Source organism: Pongo abelii, chromosome 17, assembly GCF_028885655.2.
Source record: "Pongo abelii isolate AG06213 chromosome 17, NHGRI_mPonAbe1-v2.0_pri, whole genome shotgun sequence".
Taxonomy (NCBI): Eukaryota; Metazoa; Chordata; class Mammalia; order Primates; family Hominidae; genus Pongo; species Pongo abelii.
In genome coordinates this window covers 24,698,071-24,719,257 of record NC_072002.2, presented here as the reverse complement: position 1 = coordinate 24,719,257, position 21,187 = coordinate 24,698,071, and the positions used below count along the sequence as shown (strand labels likewise).

The window sequence follows — 21,187 nt, the reverse complement described above, 5'->3', positions numbered from 1 at the left end:
CTCATGGAATTAAAATCTTTCAAACCCATATATATTCAGACAATGGAGAGGGTATTTACAGAACTTATAAAAATGAGCTACCTGTGGTGCACCTCTGGGGTTCGCTTTAGCCAAGAGACACTACTAAGAGCTGACACTGGTGTTCCAGGCTGTGCTGAGGGCTGGATGGGCACTGACCTGGGGCAGAGGGAGAACACAGAACACGGAACACAGAACACAGATCACAGAACACAGAACAGGGCTACAGGAGCTTGCTTCAGTATCTGTTATAGCTGAGTGACCTCGGACTCAAGTTATTTCCCCTCTCCGAGCCTCGCTTCTTCCTCTGCAGAATGGGAGGTACAATCATATCATTATTTAAATGAGATCAGCCTGGGCCTATTCAGCTGATGCAGTCCCACCTCACATGACTGGAGAGTGGGGGCTCTTTTTGGGAACTTTGAAGGTGGCAGCAGTGGGCCCTGCCTCATCCGCATAGGTAGTAAATCATGTGCATGTTACCGGGCAGTGAAGACAGGCTCTCTGGTAATGCCAGTCCCCTGTGTGTAGCTGTGATTCTCAATGTTTTTCTACTATTCAGCCTATGGCTGACGTTAGCCAAAGCCCTAGTTCCGGTTTGGATGCAGGAATCTGTTGTAGATTAATTCACCTGTGGTCTCCCCTGGATCCTGCAGCCTCTTGGTCCTCCTGCCTTTGTGCCTCAGTTCACTTATTTCCTTGTCAAGGGTCACTCTTGTCTGTACTTCCCCATCTACCCCCAGGTGCCATTGCCTCCCAGGGCCACACTCTTCCTTCTGTTCTAGCCAGTGACTGCCTCTGGTCCTTAGCAGCAATCAGAACTTATGGTATACACATGGTACACACACACACACGCATGCATGTCCACACACGCACACTCACACACATATACATACATATACATGCATATGCAAGTATGCTCACATATACGTATGCACATGCACACACCAAATGCACAGACACATACACATACGTATAATGTACATGCATGAAAGACTTACAGAAATATCCAGCTTTGTATTGTACCATAGCTTACCAACAAACTTGGAAGCAACTCTAGGTCAAGGGCCATTCCTCAGACATTGGTAGATATCCATGCAATGACTTGACATATTTCTCATGCATATTTTCTCTTAAACATTCCAAGAAGACTTTTCCTCACATAGAAAACAAGAACTATCAGATAGGAGAGATGAATAAATAGAATTTCTGGAATTTTCCCTACTTAAAAATAATGGGATGTTTTCAACAACACACATTATCTTATAAAACCTTAATTGTTTCTGAATGAGGTGATTTTCCAAATGTTCTACCAAATGATAATCTGGAGTTTGAACTGTAGTTTTGAACCGAGGGGAGCCGAGTTTGCCAGAAGGAGGAATTTGAGTCCTTGGGGGATGGAGGAGGGGAAGGAGAAGGCTGGTGAAAATTAATGCCTCTTTTATTTTTAAAAGAGGAAACACATCTGCTTGAATCAAGGCCTGAAGTATGCAAGAGATGGTGTGGGGAGGGGGTTATTTGTGCAGTTTGTTTGCGAGGCAGCTGGTGTGTGCACCGTGGAGATGGGAGCTGGCGTGATGGACAGTGTGTCCTTGCCATGTGTCTGTCCAGGCTTCCCCACATGGCCACCATGTGAGCCCCGAAGCACCACCCCCATGCCTTCCAGACTCACTCCACAGTCCTGGAGGCAAACTGTGGTTTGCAAACCTCATTGCTCTTCCTTTGCAAGGGGCGTATCTACACTGCAGGGTAGGGACTTGAGTTGTTTTCTCTTGGTTATATGCATGGAACATTCCAGCATCTGCCTGACCAACAACAAAGGAGTGGACAGAGCACTGAAGCAAGAATATCAGAAATAGCCTCTGCAGCTCTGCCATTGTGTGTCCCTGGGGCAGATGGCTTAACCTTTCTGGGCCTCAGTTTTCCTGTCTGTAAAATGAGAAGATGAAATATTATCAGTGATTTTTAAAAACACTCCTTTAAGTGAAGGAGATTCTTTAAAATGAATTATAAATGTTAAGTGTTTCATCTGTTAAAAGAAAACACGTTTCATATGTACAAAGAAAAAATTTCACACCTGTCATCCCAGCACTTTGGGAGGCCAAGGCAGGAGGATCACTTGAACCCAGGAGTTCGAGACCAGCCTGGGCAACATGACGAAACCCCATCTTTACAAAAAGTATAAAAATTAGCCAGGCATGGTGATAGGAACCTGAGGTTTCTCAGGAGACTGAGGTGTGAGGTGGGAGGATCACCTGAGCCCAGGAGGTACAGGCTGCAGTGAGCTATGATCCTGTCACTGCACTCCAGCCTGGGCAACAGGTTCTCACTGAACCTGTCACACACAAAAAAAAAAAAGAAAAAAAAAAGAAAATTAAATTTAGATAAATAAATTTAACAAAGCTTAATTGGACAAGGAATGATTTGTAAATTAGGCAGCTCCCCCAGTTGGAATAGGTTCAGAACGACTCCAGCACTGCCACATGGTTGAAGAGGATATATGCCAGAAAAAGGAAAGTGAGGTGCAGAAAACGGGGAGGTGCAGAAACAGCCATATTGGTTACAGCTCCGCGTTTGCCTGATTTGAACACAGTTTGCACAGTTGGCCACATCTGATTGGCTGAAACTCGATGATTGGCACAGAGTAGGTTACATCTATTTACCTTTCCAGTTAGGTTGCTTTTCACTGTGCACAGAGAAACCTTTGGATCGAACTTAAAATATGTAGGGAGGCAGCTTTAGGCTAAACCTCATTCAACACATAAATAGAGAACCCTTATGGACAGCAGATCAAAGCTCAGCTTCTGGGGTTGTGGGCTGTAGGACAGCTCAACCGTTTGGCTCCTTCACCTCTGAGATGGCCCACAAGGCACCCCAGGGATCAGGAGAGTCTGAAAATCAGTGAACTAGCTAATAATAATATCTATGTTGCGTTCATTTCTTGTGCAGATCGGTTCATGTTCACGGGGACCCTGGGAAGCAGGTGGTGGGGCTGGCATCAGTATCTCCATGTCCCAGTGAGGAGAGGGGCTCAGAGGCTTGAGTGGTTCACCCAGGCAGCATGCTGTTAAGAGGCAGATCATTGACTGGAACCAAGATCTTCTTACTCCTAAGTCCCTTCTAGGATCTTGTGATTCTAAAATGTTGTGTGTGTTTGCAACAGGAAAACATCTAAGTCTAAGGCAAAACACTGGAAACTGTAAGTGCAACTGGTTCTTGTTGTTCTCCAGGCCCTGAAACCCGGGAATGAGGTGGCCACAGTGAACAGCATCTTGGGTTCAGGAAGGTGAAATAAAAAGCCCACTGAGATAGTTAGCAACAGCCCAGGTGGCTTCAAGGGACTCTTCATAGACGGAAATGGGCAAGGATTTGAATATGACTCTGCTAATTTTGGATACTAGAAATATTACCCTTTTATATCCATGGTCTTGCCTTCACCATTCTCCCTCTCTGAGTTTTCTCCTCTCCTTCTTTTCACCACATTCTATTTTGAGACCTTGGAATTCGCCATTTTCTCCAAAACACAGTAATCTCCCTTCACTGTTTTGGACTTTTTGTACCTGGAAAGTTTCTACTCATTTTGCATTTGCTGTGCATTGCCTATTTGTTAGTTGTTTTGTTTGTTTGTTTTAATGTGTACACACCTCATCTTCCAGTCTGACTGTGTACTTATTGAAAGCAGGGTAAGATCTTCTAAGCGACTCGTAAAGATGGGGCTAGCTGTCACATGTACAGTGCCTTATGAGCTAAAGCACTCCTGCTTTTTTTGGTCCTCACTAAGGGCAGATGGTACAAGGACCATGGAGCTCATTTGGAGAAGAGGAGTCAAAGCTGTGACAGCTGCTGGTTTTACTCATCTCAGTATCCCTGAGATGAGTGTATTGTGTGTTCTAATGCAGGCATCTGCTATGGTTATTTAATAAATGAAGGAATAGAACCTAATGCACCCTTTGGCCAAGACCATCCAGCCAGTGAGTGATGAGTCAGGGCTCAGCTGGGTTTTTTGGACCACAAGTCCTGCTCTCTCCTTGGGGACGAGGTGGCTGGGCCAGGAGATGCTTAGTTTACTTGTAGTTTGATCATTTTTGGTTTTTGAGTCTTACACCATGTTTCTGTCAATATCAAACAAAGTGGGCTTGCAACTGACATATTCTTTCTCACAAACAAATGATGTTTCATGGAAAAACAACATGGCTTTTGTTGAAAAAAAACACAAAGATACTCAGAAGCCCCAGTACTCAGTCCATTGTGCAACTCCCACCTCAACTGCAAACATGCTTGAGGGCAGACCCCCATGATGGGCAGTGGTGGTTGGGGAAGGGGTGCCAGGCAGAGCCAAGGTGGAGGGCTGGGGGAACTCCACTAGCCCCGACAAAAACCGCCTGGCTCCTTCGCCTCAGAATAGCTCCCTGATGACCAAGTTCTTCCCATTAGATTAGCAAAGGTTTAAGCCTTCCCTTCTTAAAACCAACCAACCAACCAACCAGCCAACCAACCAACCAAACTCATTGATGAGACTTTCCCCTCCAAGCAAAAAGTGCAACTCCCACAGATCAGGGCCAGTTTCTTGAAGGAGTTGTGCATCTGCCCACTGTCTGCCTTTTCTCATCTCCCCTTCTCCCAGATCCCTCCAGTCCACCTGTCACCCCATCATTCTGCTGAAAGTGCCTTGGTGAAGGCCAAGAGCACTAAATTCCACAGGCCATTATTTTATTTGACCTCTCAGCAGGAATTGACACAACTATTGACTAATAGTTGACGTGCTCTTCTCTGGTCTTCTGGATTCCAGCCTCCCTCAGTTCTTCTCATCTCTCTGGCTGTGTCTTAGTCTCCTCTGTTGACTCTTCCCTTCCTCTCAAGCATTAACTTCCTGTTGAAGAATATCTTAGTCTATGTTATCTCCCTGAGACCACCAGTTTATGCCCCCCTTCAGTGACTCAGACCTCCACCGGGCCTCTCACTTACATTTGAGATGCGTGGATCCCATCTGACATCAACACTGTAGCCACCTGCAACTCGATATAACCAAAATTCACCATTCTCTCCCCTCTCCCCTATGGCCAGCCTAGACCTCTTCTAGTGTTTGCTATTGAATGACATCACCAACATCCAATTGCACATGCCAGAAAGTCTCCACTTTCCTTCTAAGTGTCTCTAAGATCTGCCCATTTCTCTCTACTTCTGCAGCCCCACTGATCTTTCCCTACCTAAACCACTGAGGTGAGTGTCATCTGTTCTCTCTCTGCATCTATCTTGTGTCTTCTAATTCTGTCTCCACAAGGCAATCAGAGCAGACCTTCCAAAGACTCAGCTGATCATGCCCATCTTCATCTTTAAAGTCTTCTAGGGCTCCTTGTGGCTTCTTAGGGAAAGACGGAGTCCTTAATAAGCCTGTGGTCCCTTATGATCTGACCCTGCCTACCTTCACACCATCCTTTTACACCCACTGCAGACCCACTCTCAGCCTTCCAGCCATGTAGGCAGAGCAACATGTTCTTTCAGCCCCAGAAAGGATGCTAGAGGCTCCCCTTCCAATTCACATATAAATGGTAGTGTGGACAAGTAGAACTGACTGAACTCTCACTATGTTCTCTCTGCTGCACCAAGTACTAAGCATTCCATGTGCTCTATCTCACTTGACCCCTACAACAACCCCTGAGATAAAGATTATCATCATTTTGACTTGATATACTAGATACTTGAGTATTAGAGAGGTTGAAGGACTTGTCTGGGGTCGCATGCTTGTGTAAGCATCAGAGCCAAGATTCAAACCCAGTTCCAGACTCCTGCTGTCCCCTAAAGCCCAGTGTGGTATCTCTGATGAGATCTCTTTGTATGCCTGAGGGTCTCCTTGTATGCATCTTCTAATGAGGAATGCACTGTTTCCTAGGTCAAATTGGCTTATTTGCAGGTCTATTTTCAGGCAAAGCTTTTTTTTTGTTTGGCCCAAATCTTTGTCTGAGTAGCTTCTACCAAATCATTCTGGTTCTTCCCTCTGAGGCAAATGAAGCATAGTTCTATGTTTTGTTACAAATATTTGAGCATAGCTCATAACTTCAGTCTCTTTAGGTTTGGAGTCTGATCGCTTGGATTCTGACAGGTTACAGGGTCCTTTAAGGTCACAGGGCTAGAATTGACAGGGAGAGTGGAGAGTGGGTCCTGTTCATCTTCTAGGGTTGAGGGTGCCTGCTACAGAGAAGGGAAATGACTTGGCCCAGCTCACATGTGCACCAACAGGAAAGTCATGGCTGATACTCAGTGTTCTCCCACCTCTGCTCTGCTCTGACCACTGGACTGACCTTTTGGGAAGTTAATTAAAATGAGAAAGTCCAGTTTTCATGAGTCTCTGTTGCTCAGTTAGGAATGCAAATAGCTTCAGGGAGGAAATGAAGACTAATCCATGCAATGAGACAGAAATAATAAAAAGAGGTCCAAGTCCCAAAGCTCTAGTTTCTTAAAGTCTTAAAATCCATAGGAAAGACCCATTTAAGCTGCTGTGAACTTGTAGTAACAACTCTTATATAACAGCTTGACCAGCACAGATTGTGCTGTCTGTCCCCAGGGAGCTCTCCACACAGCGGCAAGTTCCAGGGAAAACCAGCAGGAAGGAGCCCCCAGGCTCCCTGGGCCCAGTACCCAAACTTTGAAATTCATGCGGAACCACAGATACCCAAGGAAAGAGGACTAGGGGTTCTGCTTGTGTGAGCTGGTGCTCATGATTCATTCCTACAACAAATGGTCCATGACTAATTTGGCAAAGCACATGAGAAGGACTAATTTTGCAATGTTTGATGTCCTCTGTGTCTAGTGTCTTTCACATGGCTTGTCATTTCATATCGTGTGAGCGTGTTGCATAAGCAACATCTGGCTGGGCACACAAAGTCACTTTTCCACGCAAGAGGCAAAAGTAACCCTGAATGCCTTCCAGGGCCTCCATCCTGCCCTGAACCGTGGGGAACAGATGGGGCACACAATGAGCATATGTCATGAACAGCACACTTCCCTCTTCCATGAGAAAGTACAGGAAAGGAGAAAGTACCTGTGTTGTGAATTTGGAATACATTGAATGAAAATTTATTTATGATGCAGCCACTGTGAACAGGCACTACAGATGCAATGGTGAACAAAACTCAGGTCCTGCCTTCCTGGCACTTGTAATTTTGCAGAGAACCTATGGGAAGCCTGATTCTGGTCCTTTGTTCTGATCATGTACAGCCCCCAGTTGGATGGGTCAGGGCTCTCAGGCCCCAAAGCCTGGTGCTGAGGCCTCGAACTGCCTCCCGTTTCCTGTCCCTGAAGATCACCTGCCCAGCAGCCTCTGCTCCACTCGTACTTTGAAGTCTTTATCTTCCCAAGTGGCTGTGGCCTGGTGCTTCTCTTGAGCTTGGGTACATTAAACTCACATGTCCATTTGCTTGCTAGAAAGTAATGTCCTGCAAAAATCTGAGGTAGTAGCATGCCTTCTTTGTTTTTTTAAAGTGAACTTTTTGAGATATAATAAAGAAAAGTGACCAGTTCATAAATGTACAACCTGACGAGTTTTCACACATGAAAACACCCATATAACTGACACCTAGAGGGTTGGTGACTTCTTTCTGTCACAAACCCTCTCCCCGAACAGTACTGCTTTTTCAATTCCCTTTTGCAATTTGGCACTAATTGAAGCGCATTAAAATTTACTCCTATGTTTTCTTCTAAAAGTTTTTTATTTTAGCTTTTAAATTTAGGCCTATAATCCATTTTGAGTTAATTTTTATACATGGTGTAAACTGGGGGTTCAATTTCATTTTTTTGCATGTCAATATCCACTTGTCCCAGCATGGGTTGTTATAAAGGCTATTCTTTTTCCATTGAGTCATCTCATTTAATGGAATTGTCAAAAATGAACTGACCATAAATGTAAGGGTATCTTTCTGAACTCTCAATTCTATTCCATTGATCTATATGTCTATCATTATACCAATATCACAAGTCTTGATTACTGTAGCTTTGGATTAAGTTTTGAAATCAAGAAGTATGTATCTTCTAAGTTTGTTATCCCCTTTTCCCCATCAAATTACCTTGACTATTTGGGTTTCTTCACATTTTCATATAAATTTTAGTATTATAAAATTAGAATTTGTCAATTTTTGCAAAAGAAAAACAAAGCAGCTGGTATTTTGATAGAGACTTGTTGAATCTGTGGATCCCTTTGATGAATACTGCCATTTTAACAATATTGTTTCAATCCATGGAAAGATCCATGGAAAGATGTCTTTCCAGTTATTTAAGTTTTCTTTAATTGCTTTCAGTGATGTACAAATGAGTATACAAATCTTGCAATTTGTTTTACTATATTTATTCCTATTTTAGTCTGCCTTCTTAGGTTTCTTTCTCAGATTCTTAGGTTTTCCTTCAGAATACCTAGTGCTAGAAATTAAACCTGGACACATTTCTTTGTTCTTATTTGAGTAGCCTTTGAGGCTTCAAATCTTTACTGCCCTTTTCTATATTTAAATGGGACTTTTTTTCTGAGTCTGTGATTCTCCAAGTCCTGTGGTCAATATAAGTAAAAGAGTAACTGCTTCTTCGACCGGCAGAGTTATTACATTGGCCTGTCACCATAGAAAGCTAGAAGCCTAACTTAGTGAATGAGATGGTGAGGTGGAAATATGATTGTGAAGTTCAGGCTGTCCTTCACTGCTGCCTCTTTGGTTGGCATATTTATTCACATGAGATAATCCATTAACTAAAACTAACTGTGAGCAGGAAAGTAATGCTAACTGCACCAAAATTCAATATGTAGAAATGTAGCAATTACATGCCAGGGAGTTGTGTCAATATACAGTATCTGAGAGTTGATCTTATGAAATTAAAAAATTATCTTAGCTGTGTAAATAAATGCACTCTCTTTCCTCATTATTTCATTGCTGTGGTTTGAATGTTCCCTCCAAAATTCACATAGGAATTTAATTGCTATTGTGATGGTATTAAGAAGTGGGACAAGGTGGAAACTTTAAAAGGTGATTAGGTTATGAGGGTTTTGCCCTTATGAATGGATTATTCTATTCATAAGTTAATGGATTAATGGGTTATCATGGGAATGGGTTAGCTATCCCAAGAGGAGATCTGTTATAAAAGCCAGTTTGGCTTTCTCTCATGTACTCTTCTCTCTCTGGGGTGACTTCTGCCATGTTATGACACAGCAAGAAGGCCCTCACCAGATGCAGTCCCTTTACCTTGGAGTTCTCAGCCTCCAAACTATAGGAAACAAATTTCTTTTTATTATAAATTACCCAGCCTGTGGTATTGTCTTACAGCAACATGAAGTGAACTAAGTCATTCATGTGGTGCTAGTCATTCAGTGCATTTTTAATAACCACCTTCAACGTACTAATCTTTTGTACAGGATCCTGAGGACACAAATATGAGTAAGATAGTATTTGCCCTCACGGGGTATAAAATCTAATAAAAGAGAAAGACAGGTACACAAAACAGTGATATGAGAAATGAAACTAGATATAATGAAATCTGAGTGTGAAGGAGTGAGAGATTTATTTATATGGATATGGCCCAAAAAGTCTTCACAGAAATGGAAGTATTTGAACTGCGTCTTAAAAAAAGAGATGAATTTGGGCAGGTAGAGTTGAAATTAGGAGTGGAGAAGTGCATCTTCAAAAGAAGAAGTGAATGAAGAAAGGGAGAGGCATGAGACTCTACTGTGCATTGAAAAACATCAGAACAGCCCAGTGAGGCTGGAGCATAAAGTGAGAGATGAGACAGAAGAGGCTGACTGCTTTCCAGAAAACGTGCTCCATATTAAGTTCACTCATGGATATACACTGATTCCAAGAGTTCATTATATCTAGTATCATCTCTTCCAAATCAATCTGTAGTTAAAGTGTTGAGCCATGTAATCAAAGACATCTTCCTAAAGTCTTAGCATATAATCTTACTTGCAGAGATTACTTACTTACTGAGTTATTGTTCTGCCCAAAGTATTAAATTATATTGTTTCCTGCTAAAATTATGTGATTCCCAGCCTCCCTCACAGCTAAATGTGGCCACATGACTAAGATTTGGGCAATGACCTGTAGGAGGAAGTATTGTGTGGTACTTCCAGGCAGTCTTTCTAAAGGAAGGTGTTTGCCTTTTTTGCTGTTTCCTCCTTTGTGCTGCCTGGAATGTGGATGTAGCTGGGGCTCTAGCAGCCATCTTCTGCCCTTAGGATGAAGGTCAGATCTTAGAGAGTGTCACGGAGAGTGGCAAGTGGTCTGGCTTGTTAAAGACTTTGTGAAGCCTTAAACTGCCTTCCTTTGGGTTTCTCTCTGAAAGAAAAATAAACTCCTATCTTGTTCTTCAGAGACTCTCTCTTACAGGCAGCTAAACTTAATTCTAGTTGATAACAGTGATGTAGCCAAGATTGAACCTAGGTATTGTGACATCAGACCCCTTGAGTTCGCCTACTACAGTAACAAATTTTAATAGGTATGTGTATAACATTGTCTATATTTTAATTCATGTTTTAAATAATTACTTGTGCATATAAGAAATTACTTTATCTAAATTTGGGAAGAAATGCAGTACTTTTAAAAATCACAATCATAGTCTTTTGAGTAGGTAATTGCTTATAAGCATATGGGGATATGAGTATGAGTGTTTGGCTGAATATCTTTTTTAAAAATGGAGTAAAAGGTAAGATAATACTTTCATACAATGGCATTTGAAAAATATCTCTAAGCAGTTGAACTCTAACTTCTAAACCTGGATGACTCATAATAAGTTTTATATTAATAGGTGCTGCATTTTTCTGTTTATATAAAAAAACAAACATAAGGCATCAATCACACTAACATCAAGAGTACTGAAGAGCTTAGATCATTTTCTGGGGTTGTTGACTTGAAGGAGTTTAGATATGGTTAGATAACCAGATTGCCACTTTGAAAACTAACTTATATTCTGCTGTGGCTTAGAGACCTGTGTCATTGGCACGAGAGGCATAGACTTGGGCTCTGTTGTTGATTCGCTGGCTAGAGGATGAAGATAATTTAATAACAGTAATGATGTGGCTCCAAGATCACATTCCCTCTTATTTTTTTCTTAATACTTTTTTTAAACAATGAGCTTTGTGAAAAATACAAATATTTCAATGTAGCCTTTGGTGTAGGGACAGCATTGAGGTAGATATTGGACAAGAATGGACCAATTAGAAAATCTCTTAGGTACATGTACTGAAGGGGGAATCAATTTTATAATATTACAAAGGAAGGGTCTCATGCTGTGTAATTGAGGGGAGGAGGGACAGTTCCTTGACTGCTAGAGCTTCAAGGGACCTTTGCATTCTAATAGCACATGGAGTACACAAATTGGTAGAGTGCGTATTAGACCAAGAAAATGGACACAGAACTCTCTGGCTAGAGTTAGGAAGCTGCAGTATTGTGCAACCATGACAACAATCAGACAACCACCATTTTCATTCACTTTGTTTATTCCTCAAATGCTTAGGTGAGGACACCATGGCAAACAAGCCACAGGGACAACTGGAGGGAAATAATTCCTTCTGTGAAAAGGCATTAAGGAGCACTCAGTTCCTAAAGATTGTGCTTTCTGCAAGTTCATACCTGGCGATTGGCTTTCTATGATTAACAGTAGGGGATCCTAGAGCAGCCAGTAGATATTTTCGCATTCTGTATGGAGTCAGAATTAACTGATGAGGTACAGACATAAGAAGAAAAAGTCCCCAGGTCCTGGAAGACAAAGATGGGATCCGGAATGATTCTCTTGGCCATGATTGCTAAGGGTGATCAATAGTTTCTCAGTGAGGAGTTGGAGATTAACACATGAATCTACTATGTGGCCTTTATACTTTGTTGTATGTAAGTAGATATAGAAATGGTATCTACTTCTCCTTGTAGAAGATGGGTACAATTAGTGTCAATAAGCTCTGTCCTTGCATTCAGACAGTCCCGGGCCATAACACTGATTAATGACAAACACTGATAAGGAGCTCATCAATTTTAGCTCATTTAATCCCCAACCCCATGAGGTAATATAGTTATCGTTATCTCAATTTTTTAACAGTTGCATGAGACTGAGGCCCAGAGGGGTTCATTAGGATGCAAGTGTCTAAAGAGGGTAAGGACTCATGCTGTGCTCGCTGCCTTCTCCTAGACTGCACTGCTTTGTATGGAATTGTGTCCCCTGATAGACTCGTAAAGGCAAGATTCTCATCTATGGGGAATCAACCCAGGGAAGGGTGAACCTCTAGAGGATGTAGCCCCAAGGCTCATTCCTGCCTGAAAGTGCTCCAGGGGTTGGAATGGACAGTTCCCACACCAAATCCTAGGAACGGAATGCTGCCTGCGTGCACTGCTGTGTTTCTAAAGAACTCTTCAATTTATAACCTCGTAGAACTATTTAAATGAAAGAGTTGGGAGGATGAATGCAATGTACATTTTGGAGATTGGAGACAAAAGGGAACTGACTAAGATGGGCTGAGGACTCAGGGAAGTTCCCGCGGACTTTCCTCCTTCGTGACCTGGGGGCCGGTGGATTCTCCCATCGTGAGTGGACAGGGAAAGCTCCATTCTCTACCCACAGAACTGGGTGATTCTCAGGAGTGACTGATGAGGGGCCAGCTCCACAATTGCGGCTGTACCAGGCCTCAGCAGGGTGATACCTGTTCCAGGCTATCTAAGGAGAAGCCTCACGCTCCCTGCCAGAGAGCTTTTCCCCAAACTTCATTTTGGTGTTCACAGCAAGGTCATATCATGAAAAGCAGCGTTAATGAATTTCTTCATGGAAATATCAAATCATGTTCGGTCTCACTTCAGTTGGGCAATGGTTTCCTTGCAAATTGGATTTCCTTCAAGAAGTTTGCCAGGTCTCAGACAGTCTCAACACATGTACTTAGAAAGGCTTCCTCAAGTCCATAGCCCTAGAATCAAGACTAGAGAATTAGGATGCGGATGGTTTTATGTCCAGCCTGAAAGGATACAATGTTACACTTCAAAAACGATAAAGACAATCAATTAGACGACTTTCCTTAGAACACGGAAAATATTGAAAATTAGGTGAATGACCAATTCAGTGGACTGTGTCAGACTTTGAGTAAGATGTTGACTACTTTCTTTCTCATCACTGCCATCCTCTACATGTGCACAAACAGGCCAACACACACACACACACACACACACATACACACACACAGTGATGATAGATCTTGTGCCTTGGGGTTCAATGCAGCTACATGTACTGAACACTCACCATGTCCTTGGGTTTTTGCTAAGGATGTTGTGTTCCTGATTTCACTTAATCCTCGTAACAACCACTTGATCTAGGTACCATCCTGCATATTATAAAGGGACCCACTAAACAGGGATTTTGCTATGGATAAATACCATGCTCAGATTACGCTCCAACCCAGATCTGCTGACTATAACCAGACCTTCCCCAGTGGCCAACCATATGGAGGTGTTGGATTTCCTGGATGCTGCCAGGGTCCAAAATAACACCAGGAGCCAGGAGGAATTCCACAGATAATCTGCTCACCCTTCCTTTCCTAAATGATGCTCTGAGATGCCATGTTTCCTGTGGCCTCTCTGAGCCATGCCACAGGATGGATCTATCAGCTCTTTTTGTAATGAAGTAGTGGCCATCTTGGTAATGCACCCCTTTCCATTGGTTCTTCCTCCTTTATCTCTCTTTACCTCTCACTCTTGCTTCCCTGGGCTTGCATCCTCTAATAAGGCATTAGCACTTCAGCTTCTGCATAACGCTCTGTTTTATAGGCAACTTGGGCTAAAACAGATGGTCATCAGTGCTTGAAGCTGCAATGAAAGATGAGGAACACATATTTGTCGAGCACTTTCTATACAACAGATTATTTACTCCTGAGGAAGCAGCTGGAGTTTTGCTGTGGCCCCTGAGTGTGCCCTAAGGCTAAGAAAGTCAAGCCTGCAGAAGGAGTTCCTAGAAGTATTTGATCAGTTCTTTCTTTCCAGTTCAAATAATAAGACAAGATTGACACACATTCCCCAGGGTGGTGAGGATTCTTGACCTGCTGCCTTCATCTGTCTCTTTTATCCCCAAGCTCTGTTTGTGGGCTCAGGGGCTTGGTCCCAGACCGTGGGAAGCCATGCTGACCATCAATCGTTCATCACAGATTTCCCCTGGAGCCCTCCCTGTCTCTCCAGCTCTTCCCAAGGTCTGGCTTCTTCTAGGATCTGGTCCAGTGTGGGCTACCAATATCCTCTGGCATCCAGAACTCAGCCCCGTGATGATGCTCTTCCCAAGAATGTGACCTGAGCCACAACATTTTACTGACATGTCCCCTAGAGTCCTCTCTCTCATTCCAAGAAGAGCTCTGTGGCTTCCATCCAGTTCTGGGACTGTCTCTAAGATGAAGGTGGGCAAACTCATTCACTCATTTAACAAGCTTTTAGTGAACACATGATATGTACTGTTCTTAGGCTCAGCTCTTGAAGAGTCTGTGGTAGATGGAGCTTCAGATTTCAGGTTTCCAATGGCTCTGAGAGGCTAAACTATAGGAATTTCAGAGGGCCATCTCCTTTAAACAAGAGCCATTCTGTAACACCCCATTGAGTTCATTGACCCATATTAAGCCATACCATATACAATAGAGTCTCTGTTCACTGGTCTGTACTTAGCCTATGTTGTAGAGTAATCTCTGCTCCAGATAGTCACTGCCTCCTTTGGGAGAGGATTGCATGGCCTCTCCCTTTGAGATCAAGCTTGTCCAAGAGTTGCAGCGCCCCACCACACACCCTACCTCACCGTCCAGCCCCAGGAGATTATATTGTCCCCTCCCTGATGAAAGGCTCAACCATGTGACTTGCTCTGGCTAGTACAAGGTGAGGGTAAGGCATGTGCCAGATCCACATGGAACTGGTAAGGGCCATTGCATGGTTCCACATCCTTTTTCCTGTACCATGATACTGGCATGCCCCAGATAGGGACAGATCCTTTCACCTGGATTCTGAAACAATGAGGGGGAGACATGGAGCTCCAGCCAAATGGGAAGGGTGCCTGATGTGAAGGAGAAGCAAATCTTTGTTCTTGTAAGCCAATGAAGCTTTGGAGCTATATGTCACTGCAGCATAAACTGATGAAAGCCGACAGTGCGACAGAAATGCATGTGTTGTGTTTACAAGCAACAGTACTTGCATGGAAGACAGTCACAAATGCTCACAAGCTGAACATCATCAGCTCTGCAGCAGCTCTCTGGGGTGCACACATTCTTCTGTGTCCCCCGGGAGAGAGATGTATGCTTGCCACAAATCGGACATATTTTTTCCCAACCTGTTTATTCCAGTTGCACATGTCACTGCAATTACATAATCTAATTAAATAATGTGAAACCAATGAAGTATGAGTACAAAAAGAAGGATATTTATTGTTTCTCTTAAAACTAAGTCCAAGCCAGGCGTGGTGGCTCAGGCCTGTAATCCTAGCACTTTGGGAGGTCAAGGTGGGTGGATCACCTGAGGGCACGAGTTCAAGACCAGCCTGGCCAACGTGGTGAAACCTGGTCTCTACTAAGAATACAAAATTAGCCAGGCATGGTGGCACGTGCCTGTAATTCCAGCTACTTTGGCGACTGAGGCAGGAGAATCATTTGAACCTGGTAGGTGGAGGTTGCAGTGAGCCGAGATCACACCCCTGTACTCCAGCCTGGGCAACAAGAGTGAAACTCCATTAAAAAAATAAATAAATAAATAAAACCCAAACAAACAAACAAAAAACAAAACAAAACAAACAAACGTAAGTTGAATGCTTTGAAAAGACTGCAAACAGGCAAGTCTTTCAGCATATTGCTGTTGAATTAAGTGTAGGTGAGACAACCATATCATAAAACTCCAGAAGCTTTGGAATTTTGATTATTTCTCAAATGGCTTTATTTTCACACTTCACTTTAAAGGAATCAAAATGGAAATAACAAATGATTCATAGGAGCCGTTTATGCAAGGAGACACAGAACTTCAGTGAGCAACTCATAGCCAAAAGAAGGCCTCAGTACTCCATCAAAATCCTGGCGAGTGAACCCACGAACATGTGTTTTCGGTAAAATAAATATTTACAGTACACATGTATCCTTTTTTATGATATCCTCTTTTTACTGACTTTCAATGAACAGAATTGGTTGCAATTAGGATGGGTGTGTAGTTTTTATGAGACACCCCTCTCCTGTGAAACAAGCCTGCGGGTGGATCTTTCTGGGCCCCCATAGGCACACCCCTTGCGGACCCCGCTTTGCATATCCCAGCGCTAAGGGCCAAGATGCACCTCCGTGTGGCTGTGGAGGCCTTTAGGCCCTGTGCCTCGTCCTGGCTGTGTTGTGGGTGAGCTGGGGTTGATTCTGCTGAGGAGCTGGGAGGGGCACTTGTGTTCCTGCAAATGCCAACCACGGGGACAGCTGAGAGGGGCTTTGGAAATGCAGACTCAAAGCAGCACTTGCTGTTGGCAGCAGCTGTCGCCAGGACTGGAGGAAGGCTTTCTAGAGGCCCTGGTTCTGAAAAGCTTATGGCTCCCCTCCCCTACTGCCCCAGGTCAAAATAAAAACAAGACCAAGCCAGGAGGAAATAAAGTGGAATTCTGATGTGTCCCAGGACATGATTTGTCAGTGTTCTTCGGTAATAAACACCAGTCTTTCAAATGAAATATTTTCCTTTCTTTCTTTTTTTTTTTTTTTTTTTTTTTTTTTTTTGGTATCCTGCTCTCAGAGTCCTAAAGGTGGCCCTCCCTGACTGTTGCCACCCAAGCTCCAGTGCAGGTGGCCTCTGTGAGAGTCAGACATCCTCCATGTGCACTGAGAGGTCAGTTCTCCCGCCTCCTTGAAACACATGGCTGCGAGTCTTCCCTCACCTCCTCCTCGTTTTTTTTTCCCTCCTTGGCTCTGGTGAAGTAGAGTGACAGGAAAATACATTCTGTTCCCCACTCCTGGGCCCTGCCTGCACTCATGACTTCTTTTCAGCTGTGCACAGTCTGCTCCCTACACACCAGGAGTGAACTCCCAGTCTGTGACTTCAGCCCCCTCCTCTCCTATGCAGTCACCTGGGGAAGAGTTTGAGCCTGGAACCTCAGTACACACTAAGGTATGCATGCAGGTGGACGAGTCCAGTCTGACACTCTGCTCTTTTTGTCAGAAGAACAGGACCCCAGAGAGGGCAGGGAGTGCAGTCAGGAGTCAGAGGACCGGGGCCTCTCCTGCTGCCTTTGAAGCCAGCCTGTGCCTATCAACCCCTTCATCCATCTCCGCTCTGAGGGGAATGGGAGAGCAGTCGTTCTCACATCCCTGTGAAATTCACAGCAATGGGTTTCCTCATTCCCATAGAGACAAGTCATGGAGAAGACACTTGTCCCCTATGTTTGAAATTTCAGGTAATAATGGTCAAATGCACTTAGCACATCTTAGTTCCTGTGGGCTTCACAAAAAAATATGAACAAACAAAAAGGAGAACTATGACCGGAACCATAACAGGAAACCTGCTGGTGGCCAAAGACAAAATCTTAGAAGCTTGCAGAGAAAAAAAAAAAAGGGCTTTCAAAGGAGCAACAATATCACTGGGACCTCCATAAAGAGAGAGAGAAGCAGCAGAGAAAATGCCAGTAGGGAGAACAAATGATCAAGTAGAGTACAGCATCACTCAAAAGTGGAAAAGGAAATTGTCATTCTGCAGAAGAAATCACTAGACAACACCACTTAAAGGTCAAGAGTAACCAAGAGGTCAGGCACAGTGGCTCACGCCTGTACACCCAGCACTTTGGGAGGCCGAGGTGGGCGGATCACAAGGTCAGGAGTTCGAGACCAGCCTGGCCAACATGGCAAAACTCCCTCTCTACTAAAAATACAAAAATTAGCTAGGCGTGGTGGTAGATGCCTGTAATCATCCCAGCTACTTGGGAGGCTGAGGCAGGAGAATTGCTTGAACCTGGTAGGCAGAGGTTGCAGTGAGCCAAGATCATGCCATTGCACTCCAGCCTGGGGGACAGTGAGAAAAAAAAAAAAGAGAGAGAATAACCCAGAACTAGAACGGGTATCTCTCTTTTGTAAATTGAGCATTGAAACAAAATGTGACTCCTCCACAGGAGGCAGGAAACAGAGAAGTGTATGGCAACAGTATCTGCCCACTGAGAAAGAAATGTATATCCAGAAGCAGAAAATAATTTAAATGGTAACAGAGAATTCTGTCCTAGTTCATTGGGAGAGAATTTATTTCTAAGGGTTAAATTGCTAAGAGAGAAGTTATCTCTTATCTAAAAGATAACAATCCTTCAAGATCAAAAAACACAGGAAGAGACTAAATATTGAAGGCTGGAGAGGACTAAGGAGAAAGAACAGCTAAAGGCAGAGTGGGTTCTGGGACAGAGGACACCCCTCGGGATGGCTGAATTGCCATGAGGTCTGTGGTTGAGGCAACGTTGTGTCACAGCAAAGATCCTGTTCTCAATAATTCTACTATGGTTAGGTAGGATGTTACAAGCATACTGTTTGGCTGGCTTTTGCACCTTTTCTGTAACTCTAAACTACATTCATAGCAAGTTTGTTTTAAAGGTGTGTGTAAGGATGTCTGGGGTTGAGGGCCTCATGTGAGGCATTTCCTCACTGACTCGGTCCTGCTTATTACCCCCTTCTGGATGCTCCCAACACACACATAGTCTCAAGCAACACCCAAGCACACACACTTTAACGCAACAAGACAAAGCATCACCCACAGAGCAGCATGGCAGAAACAAAGCCATGTGCAAGTTCCCAGGAAACCAGGTGGATACAAGGCCCATGTCTGTGCCCTCTCCTTCTGCCTGCAGACCGCAGACCCTGCTCCAGCATGAAAGCCCCTCAGGAGCAGAGCAGGCAACCCACACACGCAGTCCTGCTGTTGGGGTCCCAGTGCTTACTCCATGAAGGGCCACTCCAGACTCCTACCCCAGCATGACCCCAGTGGGGACTCTAAGCCAGAGCCCCTGCCCACCAATCCATCTCCTTTACTTGCTATCTGGCCAAGGGACACACACGCTGACTTCCTTCTCTCCCCCTGGAGGTGCACCTAAGCAGCAATGCCTGGGTGCATCTCAAAAAATTCCTCCAGATCTTTGTCTTCTTGTCAAAGATTGTCCTTGTAAGAATACTGAGATGTCAATTTCATAGTCTCTCCATCTGCTTTTTTTGTCATGAGTCGCATAAGCTGCATACACCACCTCAACTGGCTTGGTGCTGGAACCTGGGCTGAAAGGACGGGGGAGGACAGACGTTCTAAGCCACAGCAAATATCAAAATAGAAGTGAGTTGTCCCCTAAAGAATTCCAGGTGTAAGATTCTGCCGCCTTCTCTAGTGCACATAATGATTCCAGCCCACCCTCAGAATTTCAGGTTTGTCTTGCAGGTGTCAGCATTTCCGCCATTCCTCAGTTATTCAGTGAAGGGACTACTGAAAATTCCATGACTTCTTCTGCTCACATAGTCTCACCCTTCCTCCTAGCACCTTGTAAACCAAAAATAAAATTCTGAGTTCCTCCACCAAATCCTCTGAATGGATCCCTCCTCTTGGCCAGGGCATTCCAACATTAACCTGAGAAACTGGCTCAGGTCATGACAGGAAGAGGGTGTTAGACAAGCCTCATTATGCCCTCCTCCCTTTTTGAGTTCAAGACAAGCTGACCAGCATTAAGATCAACACAGATCTTAACTCTGATAAGAAGAATTTACAGTCTATTCTTTCTGAAGCCTACTACCTGGAGGCTTCATCTGCATGATAAAACTTTGGTTTCTGAAACCTCTTATGGCAGCTCAGACGTTCCTTTCTATTGATAATAACTCTTTCAACCAGTTGCCAATCAGAACAATTTTAAATCTACCTATAACCTGGAAGCACCCCTGCTAATGTATATAAAAATATCCAGCTCCGATCTGCACTTGAAAACATTATTAATAATACTATCTATAAAACAAGGATTTGACTCAGATGGTTCTTTTTAGGTATCTCCCAGCTCAGCCACTCTGATGTTAGAGCTCTGATTCCCTGGAGTGGCTGAGCTTCACCAGGTTTTGAAAGTCAGCGTTCTGTACTAGTGGGTTATGCTGGAAGAGACAGAGCTCTCAGAGTTCAAGACCCAATTTTTAATCCTGGCACGACCTTCTTCTTTGGGGCCATTGAGCAAGGAGTGACATCACCTCCTCAGAGTCACGGTGCAGCTTGAGTTGTACACAGCATGTGAGTGCTCCTCATCCCTTATCCCTCCCACAGGGCCTGGAGCATTCTAACACAGTTCCCCCTGCTCTTGCTCATTTCCTACATAAGTGGGGACCATTCTTGAAGCTGGCATTTTACAGAAGCAGAAGAACACTCAGTAAAGCTAAATAGATGATGAAGAACAAAAACATCTTAAAATATTCTAAGTTTGGTTTATAGTGACCACAAAGGAATACATGAAAAATACTGTTTTAGACTCAATAAGGATATTGGAGTTTTGTCCATGATAATTTTTAATCTTTGCTTAATTTCTTTTTAATATTCTTTTCCCATACTATTTGACTTTGGTGCCATGAATGGATCAGACAGTGTTTTTTCTTCTGAATTTTAGCTGCAGCACTGAACAATTTCTACACCCGAAGAATGCTGGGTAATACTAGGGCTCAGCAGTGTTGCTTCTCCTTTTCTTTTTCTGGGCATGTGGGAAACTGCACTTTACAAGGTCCTTGCACTGGGGTTTACTTTCTTCTTCAGCCTAGAAGTGACACAGGTCTCTTGGGCTGCTGTTTAATTGGTCAGATCTGGACACTTTGGCTCCACCTGAGTCTGCACTCTCTTTCCTTTCTTCAGTCAAAGATGTTCTTGATGGAGTCTCTGTCAGCCTGGATCCCAGCGTGCCATGTGGAGCAGAAAACTCCTTGCCCCAAGTTGGACATGTAGCATGGGTGAGAAATAAATCTGTGTACGTTTTGGGAATTTCAAAGTGCATTTGTTATTGCAGGATAACCTAATCTCTACTGAATAATATAGAAGGTCTAATGGCAACAGGTTAAAAAAAGTAAGAAAGGCCATCATCAAATCACTTTGTAGCAATTGCACCTACCTGGCTCTGCTAATAAATGAGGAAAGAATAAGAAAGTAGTGATAGTCCTAACATACCTAAACTATAACAACTTATAATAATCACTTCTCCAAAATCC

The 21,187-nt window shown here is 43.7% G+C and overlaps 1 long non-coding RNA gene across 1 annotated transcript; it reads left to right on the top strand.

The window, feature by feature from the left end:
* Positions 1–237: 237 nt before the first annotated feature.
* On the top strand, positions 238–20,961 carry LOC129051672 (uncharacterized). Its single transcript, XR_008516099.2, has 3 exons — positions 238–339; positions 19,994–20,228; positions 20,838–20,961. It is a non-coding gene; the product is annotated as an uncharacterized LOC129051672 (long non-coding RNA).
* The last annotated feature ends 226 nt before the right edge of the window (positions 20,962–21,187 follow it).